General features: G+C 33.5%; 1 long non-coding RNA gene across 1 annotated transcript; it reads left to right on the top strand.

Annotated features, from left to right (window-relative positions):
- Positions 1 to 2,615: 2,615 nt before the first annotated feature.
- Positions 2,616 to 9,629, top strand: LOC119531015. Its single transcript, XR_005216163.1, has 3 exons — positions 2,616 to 2,736; positions 9,013 to 9,100; positions 9,580 to 9,629. It is a non-coding gene; the product is annotated as an uncharacterized LOC119531015 (long non-coding RNA).
- Positions 9,630 to 11,041: the final 1,412 nt, after the last annotated feature.

The following is an 11,041-nucleotide window of genomic DNA, read 5'->3' as shown; positions in this document are numbered from 1 at the left end:
CAGTAGTCTTTTTCTAGCTCTAACTTAAGGTATAGATCATTGTCAGGATTAGCAGCAGATATTTATGGAAAAAAGAAATTGGGTTTGACTAAGCAATGAGACTAAGACAGATTAGAAAATATGTAAAGGACCTGGTCGTAACTCATAAATTTGTTCATTAATTTAATATTTGTGGAACAGCTCTCATGCATCTGATACTGTACTTAGCTTTAGGGAAACAAAGAAGAATAAGATAAAGACCTTTCCCAAGGAGCTTGCAGTCAGAAGACGTAGATTTTAAATAGCTTATTACGTAATGCTGTGACTAGCATGTATGTTTAGTGTATGAGCAAGAGACATCTAGAAATGAGTGAAGTGGTGAGGAGTATAATTCACTAAGGAGCTTCCAGAGTATGAAATAAAAGGGATGCTTTAGTTTGCAAAGGCTTCTGAGGTATAAAAAGCAACTTGAAGTATTTAAAACAAAGGGAGTACGCTGAAGGTGCTGTTACAAATTCCTTGCTAGACAAGGATATAGCCGGAGCTAATATAAGGAATAAAGCTGGGAGAGCCTTGGAATAGGTCTCAGAATTTGGGAATTTGCTATCAACATGCTATTGTCCCCAACTTTAAGAGAAAAATATTCTTTGGCTGAAGGTCATTGATTATTCCTATGAATTGTACCATTATGGCAAGCAAGAGTCAAGAAGTTATTTTAGTCTTTCCTGGGTTTGAGCTATGTGATCAATTACATAACATAGTTTCTGGAAATCAAATTTTTGACTTTTATTACAGGGTTCAACATAATTTTCCTTCCAACTATGATGTCGAATTGCATCTAGTCCAGCAAGAGGAGACTTAGGAAGGAATTGATTGTATTGGAAACCTCAATCACTATTCAATTAACTTTAATTCTATCAATAAAGTTGCTTTTTATTTTGAATTTCTTTTATTTCCCCAGATTTCAACATAGACTGTAGACAGTAGACATATTTTCAATTTATAAAGAAATATAGAAATATGTGCAATTTGTAAGGTTGCTAGCTCAGCACTGGTACTTACTAAATAATTAATAATGCCACCTGTCATTATTAGTAACTATACAAGTAGCATATATTAAACCTTGTGAGATAGCCAGAGACCATAAAGTCATCTTTCCTAATTCTACAAATTTTTAGTAAATTGTATAAAATTATCCAGGCGATTTAAAAGTTGAGTTTAACATATTTACAACCTCCAAATACATTATAACATGATTGTAAATTGCTTTGGGATTTTTTTATACTCATAAAAGGTCAGCTTTTACTACAATGTAAAATTCAGAACCTTTATTGAAATACATCTTCAAAAAAGCTGCTAGGAATTTTATGCAACCATTAAAGATATAATTTATATAATACATATAAATTTTAAAAATTTATAAAATACATAAAAACTTACAAAAGGACAGTGTATCTCTATATACATACATATGCATGTGTGTGTGCTTGTGTGTCTGTGTGTGTGTATTTATACATATTTATATAAAGCATGTGTGAATATACATACTCATATTTATCTGTGTATATGTCTGCCCCTGCATCTGGAAGAATATATTTGTGTTTGTAGAGAGTTGGTCCAGTGTTCATATCCAAATGCAAATTTTGACTCTTAGAAGCACATTTTCATATTTGCATCTCTTCCTGTTTCAGTAGTTCTGCCAGTTGGTGTATTTCTTTGCTTATTTCCACTTTTTCTTCCTCTACAGCATCCCCCATGAAGTGGCGCTGAAAGATCACGTTAGCACAGTTCCACGATGTGAAATACCACAAGTCTGCAATTTTTCGGTCTTGAGAGTGTCGCTGGGCTAAGAGGATGGAAATCTTTCGGTAATTATACCAGTTTGTATTCGTCTCACATTTGGGACCAAATACAAATCCGATCCACTTTTCCTCCCTGTGAATATTCATAAAAAAACAAAGTGCCAATTCTGAGTTAATCATGTATGGAACCAAATATGTTGATGAGTCCTAAGTATATACTTATGTATGTATACATATAAATATATATATTTATACACACTTATTTTGCTTGTGTCCTCCTCTGTGCAATTTGTTTGTTTAGTATAGGGGTTGCTGTTATAATGTGTTAATAAGCTGCTGAAAGCTTGGCACCTATTACTTGAAATGACAGCTATGTTAGAAGCCTATTAACACTCCATAGCAGCAGCTCTGCAGCTACTAGAAATGAATTTCAAAGAAGGTAAATGAACAAAAGCGATTTATATCTCTAAGGAAAGCAACTGCCATACCCAAAACCCTATATACTTTGGAAATATACAATATATAAAGTGAAAAATCTCTTCCAGTTAAAGAAACAGCGGAAGAGAATATTTGGGGAAAGGAAAACTTGCCTAAAAGATATCCAAACAACCTTGAAGACATAAATGTAAAGGACACCAAGCATAACTTCCTCTCTTTGTTTCTATTGTATTTAAACTACAGCCATGTCAAACTTAGTTATAGGAATGGAACATTGCAGGTAGAGGAAATTCACTTTTCTCTCCATGAAAAAAATTTAAATCATCTGGACTTAGCTCAAACTTTTCTTAGTCTCTGAACTTGGACAGACATCATTTACTATTGTTCTCTGAGGCAGGGCTCTTTATGAGTCAATTCCCTCTGCATTTGAACTTCTTTACTTATTTTTACTGTCACTGAAATTTTACAAGATGGCTGAAAATCCTGGGTAAACTTTAGCTGTGATAATAAACATGTGGTAAGTTGGGTTGGGAGTAAATTTTTTTCATGATATACTGTGTGTGTGTGTGTGTGTGTGTGTGTGTGTGTGCTGGGAGGGTTACATGCTGTCATTGGAGAGAGAATTTTAAAGATTAAACTGTATTAATTGTTTAAATCCTTTGCTTTTGAAATCAAGTGTAAAGAGAAACATAAAAAGCCTTTTGCATTTCAAATAGAGCACAGAAATTAGAAATCCTAGACAGCTTTCAGAGTTTGTATAAAACTAGCAACTAAGGTTATAATAGGCAGTTTCATCCCTAGAGTAATTTGCATTACCTTTAACTCTTTAATATTAGGACTGTGATGTCTTAGATACACAGTAGCTCTATCTTCAAATTTGGAGCCGTGTGATAACTATTATGTAGACTATATTGTTTATATTATGTCATTCATTATCTTTTGGCTCATATGCCCTCTAAAACGAAACCTTGGAGGGTCTTCGAGAAAGACAGAAAACAGTTGCAGACTCTAAAGATCTATATGGATGTGTATCAAAACCATCCATAGATATATGTACACACACACACACACACACACACACACACACACATGCACACTAATAAAGTTTCACAGCACAGTTTGGGACAGATTACTATAATGGCAGAGAAAAGAGATGAATAACCTGAATATCCTGGCAGGAAAGGCAATTATTTTTTCACTAGACTCAATGCAAAATGTATTTTGAAGTTTTTCTAAATGAAACCCCAAATTTCCAGGTAAGGAGATACTAAAATTGCCCTTCAGGACACTAACTAGAAATGCTCTTATCTGAAATCCTATTACCCAAGACTTATGTTTACTGGCCCTTCTGCACATCAGCAGTTCAATGATAATTGATGCTCATTATGATGATCCGAAAGGTACTCAAGGCAATTTTTGCTTTTTGAATCACAGTTATGCTCAGCTCAGTATTATTTGTATAAAATTATTTTTAAATGGATACTAGTATTTTTAAAATGTGCAATATGTGTATGATATAGATATTAACCCTACTATTCAGATTTTCTGCTTACAAGAAACACTCTGCTCCATGTTTACCAAAAGATGCAGGCCAAACTTAAATGCAGTTGCATTTATTAGAAATTCTTTAAAGTCTTGTATTGAGAAATGCCAACCAGTTGTTTGTGAGCTGGCCAATATTATAATTTTCGAGTTTATATATAAAAAGGAATGTGGGCAAGCAAACGGCAACAACAAGAAAAACAAAGACTAAATAATAATGTCCCAAATTTGGTACAAATTAACTTATTTTTTCTTTTTCTTTTTAGAGTAATTTAAAAAGTTTTAAATTTTGTTTTAACCTCTTTAAAATGTAACATATATATGGAAAAAATCATGAAGCAAAAATGTACAGTTCAATGATTTACCACAAAGGAAGTAGCCAGGTGGTCACCCCTCAGGTCAAGAAGTGGCCCTCCCACCCCAAAGAAACCACTGCCCTCACTTTCTAGCTTGTCTCTATAGTTTTACCACCTGAGCCTACATCCTTAAACTCAAAGTTTAGGTTTTTTTTAATTTTATTTATCAAAAAATTAAAAACAAATGAACAACAAAAAACCACATTTCAAACAAAACAAAAAATTAAGAAAAACGAGTAACCTAAAATAACTACTTTGCTACCAATATGTTCCTACCATACCCCAAGAAAATTAACAAACCATAACCAAAGGCATAAGAAAAACAACCTAAAATAACTGCATTGAAGCTATTATTTTTAAATGCAATAGCTTTTTTTTACTTTATCAAATAATTTTTAAAAAATCCAATACAAACAAAACAAAACAAAGGAATAAGAAAAACAAATAATCTAAAATAACTACATTGCTTCCAACGTGTTCTTACCATACGCAAGAAAATTTTCAGACCGTAATCATTCTTGAACATTCCCATAACATTGAGATTACCTTGAATAGCTTATCAGTGCTTTATTAGATTGTCATTCTCCCTTCACTAGTTGCTGTCCATCTCTAGGTCCCCTACATTCCACAATATAAAATGTTTATTTTACATTTTTCAGAGAGTTGTGTCTGGCTTATTTCACTCAGCCTTATGTCTTCAAGTTTCATCCATGTTGTCATATGTTTCACAACCTCGTTCCTTCTTACTGCTGCATAGTATTCCATAGTGTATATACCACATTTTGTTTATCCACTCATCTATTGAAGGACATTTGGATTGTTTCCATTTCTTGGCAATTGTGAATAATGCTGCTATGAACATCAGTGTGCAAATATCTGTTTGTGTCACTGCTTTCAGATCTTCTGGGTATATACCGAGAAGTGAAATTGCTGGATCGAATAGTAACTCAATATCTAGTTTTCTAAAGAACTGCCAGACTGCCGTCCAGAGTGGTTGTACCATTATACAGTCCCACCAACAATGAATAAGAGTTCCAATTTCTCCACATCCTCTCAAGCATTTGTAGTTTCCTGTTTGTTTAATGGCAGTCATTCTAATTGTGTGAGATGATATCTCATTGTGGTCTTAATTTGCGTCTCCCTAATAGCTAGTGAAGATGAACATTTTTTTACGTGTTTTTTTAGCCATTTGTATTTCCTCTTCAGTGAAATGTCTTTTCATATCTTTTGCCCATTTTATAATTGGGCCATTTGTACTATTGTCATTGAGTTGTAGGATTTCTTTATATATGCAAGAAATCAGTCTTGCCAGATACATGGTTTCCAAATATTTTTTCCCATTGAGTTGGCTGCCTCTTCACTTTTTTGACAAATTCCTTTCAGGTACAGAAGCTTTTAATTTTGAGGAGTACCCATTTATCTCTTTTTTCTTTCATTACTTGTGCTTTGGGTGTAAGGTCTAAGAAGCAAACTTCTGATACAAGGTCTTAAAGATGATTCCCTATATTATCTTCTAGGAGTTTTATGGTGCTGTCTCTTATATTGAGGTCTTTAATCCACTTTGTGTAGGGAGTGAGGAAGGGGTCCTCTTTCATTCTTTTGGAAATGGATATCCAGATCTCCCAGCCCCATTTGTTGAAGAGACTGTATGTTCCAATTTTGTGGTTTTGGGGGCCTTATTAAAGATCAGTGCAGGGGGTCTGTCTCTGAATTCTCAATTAGATTCCATCAATCAATATGTCTATCTTTGTGCCAGTAGCATGCTGTTTTGACTACTGTGGCTTTATAGTAAGTTGAAGTTTAGTTTTATCTGCTTTTTAAACATTATGTAGATTGAATCATACCCTATGCATTCTTTTGTACCTGGCTTCTTTACGAGATCCAACCATGTTGGAGAAACGGTACAGTAGTTAGCTGAATGGATGGATATTTGGGTTGTTTTCAGTTTGGAGCTCTTTGAAAGCATGCTGCCGTGAATAACCTTTTACATGTCTTGGTGCACATGTGCATGTATTTTTGGTGGGGATGTGCATCTATGAGAGGGATTGCTGAAAGATAGGGTATATATAGGCTCAACTTCAGAAGATAATGCCCACTTGTTTTCCAAAGTAGGTGCATCAATTTAGACTTAAATTAGAATATTTTCTAAAATATACATTTAAATCTATACATTCCCTTTACAGATGGCTTCAGCAACTTTCCACCAGTATTGATAGGTCATATTTTCATTATCAATTAGTTCAAAATATTTTCCAATTTCTATTTTTATTTTTTCTTTGATCCATGAGTGATTTAGAAGTATATCACTGAATTTTCAAATATACAGAGATTTTCTTGTTATCTTTTTAATGATTTCTAGCTTATTTGCATTGAGATCAGAGCACATATTCTATATGGTTTCTAATTGTGCCACTAGTTCTGTTCCTTTTTTTCCTCTTGCTTGTTTTCTTTTGGAGTAATTGTTTTTCATAATTTTAGTTTTCTCTTTGTTGGTTTCAAAGTTCTATACTATTTATTGTCCTTTTGATGATTACACTAGAGATTACAGGAGGCATCCTTAACTTACAAATTTCTAATATTTGTATTAGATCTAACAATGAAAATCTAATAAATTTTAGTTTCATTTATCCCCTCCTTCTTTTAGTGCAAATATGTATACAATATATGTAACTTAGCTATTATTGTTGTATTACTGTATTATGCAATGTTCATTAATATTTACTCTAATATTTACCTGCCTTGCTGCTTTTCACTCTTTCTTATGTTTCTAGCTTTCCATCTGAGATTATTTTCTCTTATATTAAGAAAATGCTACAGTATTTCTTTAGTGTACATCTGCTGGTGACATATTCTTTCAGTTTGTCTGAAAATATTTTTATTTAGGTTTTATTCCAGAAAAGATTTTTATTCTAGAAAAATTCTATAAAACTTGGGTTCTAGGTTGACAGTACCTTTTTTTAATGCACCTTAAAGACATTGTTGCAGCATCTTCTGGCTTCCATTGTTTCTGTTGAGAAATCAGCTCTGTTTGTTATTAATGCATGTAATTTGTCTTTTTTATGGCCACTTTTAAGATATTATCTGCATCTTTTTAGTGGCTTTACTACTATATATCTTAGGGAGACTTTCTTTGTATTTATTTTCCATAGGATTCATGGGGCTTCTTGAATCCACGGCTTTCATCAGTTTTAAAATATTCTCAGCTCTTGTGTCTTCAAATGTTGCCCTGCCTCAACTCTCTTTTTTCTCTTTCTGAGACTTTTGACTATGTATTTTAAACTTTTAACTGATCATCTATGTATCTTTCCTTCCATGTTTGTATTTTCCAGTCTTTCATCTCTTTGTGTCTTGTTCTGAGTAATCTTTTAACCTATTTTCCAATTTACTAAATCTTTTTCCAGCTTTGTCTGATCTATAGTTAAATATATATAGTGAGTCCTTACTTTTTATTATTTTAGTTTTCAAATTTCCATTTGGTTCCTTATAATAGTTTTTATTTCATAATAAAATTCTTAAATCTTATCTCTAATTGAACAGAATAAGTGTAGTTATTTTAAAGTCGATGTCTGATAATGCCGTATTATCAAACATATCTGCAGAATCTATAGTGAGTGCTCATAAGTATGTTTCTATTTTCTGTTTTTACTGTCTTTTTTTGTTCTGTTTGTTATCCCTGGTTATTTTTTATTGTGTGCTGAATGTTATATATGAAAAAATTGTTTATTAAAGTCATATGGGTCTAGGATGATGTCTTCTTCTTGATAAGCTTTTTTTTTTTTTGCCTCTTTCAGGTGCCTGGAATATATTCTGGATGAATTTGCATTTATGAAAGTTAATCCAGTTTCTGGCATTGAAATAGTTAAAGATGGCCTGCAGCCCTTATCTACTTCTGGCTTACCCTTGCCCTTAGAGTACAGCTCTTTAAGATCCTAACCCGAAGCAGGGGGAGTTCAGAGAGACCCTCTCCTTGAAGGCCCTTGGACTCTGATACTGGTCCCCTAGATTTGGGAGGCCTCCCCTTCTTGAATTAACAAATGCTCACAGGAGAAAAACAGTGCTCAAAATGCACTCACCTCCCTGAGGCTCTGTCTTTCCCAATGCCTGTAACTTTGCCATTAATAAAATTACAGCTATATTCATATTGCAGTAAAATTAAATTGCTGCTTGTATCTTAAAATATCAGTTTTGCTTATTATTACCTAAAAGTATGGTGGTTATCAAAAACATGCTATAGATTTTGTTATATAATACACTAATAAAGCACCTATATTATATAACACTAATTTATTTTTAAAATATTTTGCAGTATAATTGGTTTCTTTGTTAATCCTATGTATATTATTTTATATATTGAGACATATTTCTGGGAAGAGGTTCCCTGGCTTCACTAGACTCTCCAAGGGCCCATGACACAGCAAAGATGAAGAGCAACATTCCTTAAATGATCTGGTCTCTGATTATTTCTCTGATCCCATCTCCTATTATTCTTATATACTGTGTACCAGACTTTTCACTAGACAAAGATATGATGAGCATTAAATCCATTAGGGAGCATCTGTCCAGAATTTTGGGTAATGTTATATTGAGACATCATTACTAGTGTGAAATATAGTCTTTATAATAATTATACATAAAAATTCCTGCATTATTTTCTATTTTCACTGTAGATGGATGGATGGTGGTGGCTTTAAGCCCTTGTAAAATTTCTTAGATTTTATAGAAAACTCCATGGTTAATATTTAGGCAGAGAATGAAAGAAGACTCACCTTAAAATTTTGCTTTGATATATACTCAAGCACTTACAGTAAATTTTTGTATTACAGTTTTTAAGGCAAACAAAAAAATCCATAAGATCCACTAACTAAAAATGGGAATTTTTCTATATACCTCTACAGGAAAAGGATATCATTCACAGCACTATAGGAGAAGGATGTTGTCCAGAAACAGAAAGTTTAAAAGAGAATCTGGATATCCTTTGTCTAGGTGAGCCAAATTTTAACCCCAAATTCTGAGATGATGAACAATTCTTTTGTTTTACTCAAACATTACTATAGTTTTATATCAGGAAAGCTATCTCGGATCCCACCTAAGGAAATTATAGTACTGGAGAGCCCAGACATAACTGTAAAGGCTGGTCAGCTAACATGAGAAAGCTACATAAATAGGCTCTAAAGTATATTTGGTTTATTTTACTTCCTTCCTGTTATTAAATACTCCAGCCTCTCCTGTGAAGAGACACATTTCTTTTTTTTTTTTTTTTTTTCTAAAGCTGTTGCTTCTAGCTTAGTGGTCTTTTGAATACTGCGGAAAGAGTCACAGAGATTTTGGAGTTCTATGAAAACTCATCTCTACTGATTCACCTCAGTTCCTGTTTACTTGGGTTAAATGTACCTTCTTCTTAGGAAGACTGTTAAACTCCAATCACTTCCTGAATTAGTAACTAATTTCAATTACATTCCTAGGAGACTCTGAGCTTTGTGCTTCTTCTTTGGGCCAGCAGCTCCCTGGAAGGTGGCTCCTTGTGGAGAAGGCAGCAGTAAAGGAGCAGAAGAGCCCAGAATCTGACACCCTGTTGCCTCTGCCCACCTCTGCTTGAGAAAGCGGAGACGTTAAAAACATTCACTAAATAATTCCCTTTAAATAAGAAAAAAAAATGATTTTTTTACAGTTAACAGTTAGATGCATAATGATTAATGTTTTCAACCTCGAGGGCAAACTCTGCCTGTTTAGTATGAATTTTTTATTTCTGTGTTTCAAGTGAAAAATATCCTGGGGTCCTTTTGAATTTCAAACAATTAGTCCAGATTCAAAATGTATTAGGTTAATTGTCTATTTTTAATTTAACTTTAATATTCTTTGACTCTGAAATTGTAAGCTAGCATTTATTTGCTCTTGAAAACTTTCAGTTTATAGCAATCTTTTATCCCTTTTAAATGGCATTCATGCCTAATGATAAAAGCCTGGCTTAAAGAGGAAGATAACATTTAAGAACCATATGAACCCATGGGGCCTGGGTGTAAATTGTTTATCTGGTCTTCTCCCTTCCATGAGCATGTATTATATTTTATGGAATTTAGTGAGGGGCTTACTCCTCTAGGGGACAACTGACTCAGATACATAATAAAACTAGGCAGAATTGAATACCATTGCTAGCTGTACCACTGGATTTCATAGAAAGACAAAGGCACCAACTTATATGGTCATTATATGAGGGAATAAAGGTAACTGTCTATTTTTCCTAATAGGGACATAGGAGACAGACCTGAGTTTGAATCCCCGCTCAGCTGCATGAATCTGGGTGGGTATAAGTTTAGCTATTTAATGTAGAAAAGAAAACCTATTTAATATGCATATGTAGAGAAAATAACATCTGGAAGTGTATACAACCAAAGACTAACAGTAGTTATCTTGGGGAGGTACATTTATGGATGGCTTTATTTTTTCTTTTACCTTAAATAGATTTTCTGATTTTTTTTTTTAAATAACAAGAACAGAAACCTAAAGTTATTTTAAAGTTATAACAAAAAGGACTATTTTGGTTGTTCTCAAAATTTCTTTGTCATCAATAGAGCCTCTTTTTGACAAGGAATCTTAAATGGAACTTCAGGATATAAACAGATGTGCATGGAGCTAGTCTCTTGAAGTAGAGATGAGGATGCAGAGCTCCAGCCACGAGAACTGGTTTTCCCCTTCCCAGTTGTTTCCTTCTTAGGCATCACCAGGGAGCCCTGGACTCCACTGAATATGGCTTGAGACCCATTGTGTTAAAGATTAATAGAGAACACAAAAGTAACGTGTCTTTAATAGTGCCAGTCACGAAGTCATATAGCATTTACTCAATGAATGTTAACTATTCATGTTGCTGTTGTTGCTGATTATTTTTAGACTTAACTCTGGAAGAGAGTTCAATAATTTACTAGAAGA

Source organism: Choloepus didactylus, chromosome 4, assembly GCF_015220235.1.
Source record: "Choloepus didactylus isolate mChoDid1 chromosome 4, mChoDid1.pri, whole genome shotgun sequence".
NCBI lineage: Eukaryota > Metazoa > Chordata > Mammalia > Pilosa > Megalonychidae > Choloepus > Choloepus didactylus.
The sequence above is the reverse complement of the archived record's forward strand: the minus strand, read 5'-3'. Positions and strand labels throughout refer to the sequence as shown.